The sequence below is a fragment of the Lissotriton helveticus genome, chromosome 1_2 (genome assembly GCF_964261635.1).
Source record: "Lissotriton helveticus chromosome 1_2, aLisHel1.1, whole genome shotgun sequence".
In the NCBI taxonomy this organism is placed as follows: Eukaryota; Metazoa; Chordata; class Amphibia; order Caudata; family Salamandridae; genus Lissotriton; species Lissotriton helveticus.
This window is the reverse complement of record NC_136058.1, coordinates 321,352,045-321,352,896: the sequence shown is the minus strand read 5'-3', so window position 1 is coordinate 321,352,896 and position 852 is coordinate 321,352,045. Positions and strand designations below refer to the sequence as shown.

General features: G+C 43.2%; 1 non-coding gene across 1 annotated transcript; it reads left to right on the top strand.

The window, feature by feature from the left end:
- The first annotated feature begins 406 nt into the window (after window positions 1-406).
- Window positions 407-479, top strand: TRNAV-AAC (transfer RNA valine (anticodon AAC)). Its single transcript has one exon. It is a non-coding gene; the product is annotated as a tRNA-Val (tRNA).
- Window positions 480-852: the final 373 nt, after the last annotated feature.

Sequence of the window (852 nt, the reverse complement as noted above, 5' to 3'; positions counted from 1 at the left end):
TTAAGTACTGTGCATTCAGTGAGGTGATGCTTGTGCAGCATTGAGTACTATGCATTCAGTGAGAGGCGATGCTTGTGCAGCATTGAGTACTGTGCATTCAGTGAGAGGTGATGCTTGTGCGGCATTAAGTACTGTGCATTCAGTGAGGTGATGCTTGTGCAGCATTGAGTACTATGCATTCAGTGAGAGGCGATGCTTGTGCAGCATTGAGTACTGTGGTTCAGTGAGAGGCGATGCTTGTGCAGCATTGAGTACTGTGCATTCAGTGAGAGGCGATGCTTGTGCACCCTTGAGTTCATGCATTCAGTGAGAGGACTTTAGAAAAGCTTCCATAACTCTGCAACTCTCCAGCTGCCTCTAGGGCTCTCTTCTCATTGCAGCTAAAGGTGCCCACGGCTCCCCATGAGTTTCCGTAGTGTAGTGGTTATCACGTTCGCCTAACACGCGAAAGGTCCCTGGTTCGAGACCGGGCGGAAACACTTTTTGCCTTTGGAAAAAGTAACTCACAAGGTAACCACTTTATTATTATAATTTAATCCAAGTTGTGGTAAAAAAGTAAAAGTTCTGCAAATAAAAAGTGGGGTCAGATTGAAAACATTTCTCCCCTCCCTAGTGGAGAAATCATCTTGACACATTGTTACAAACAGTATTATCAGGTGTTCCACAGAAAAGTGAGCAGACAATCGTAAGGGAAATAATTCGCTACTTGTTTTAAGAAACCCGAATGCACTACAGAGGAAAAGTTAGAGCGATCGAAATCAAAGAGTAAAAAGCAAAATGATTTTCTGTTAAAAACCTCCATTTCAAATCTGCTGAATAACAAAAATTAAATCTCCTCCGCCCGAATAGGGA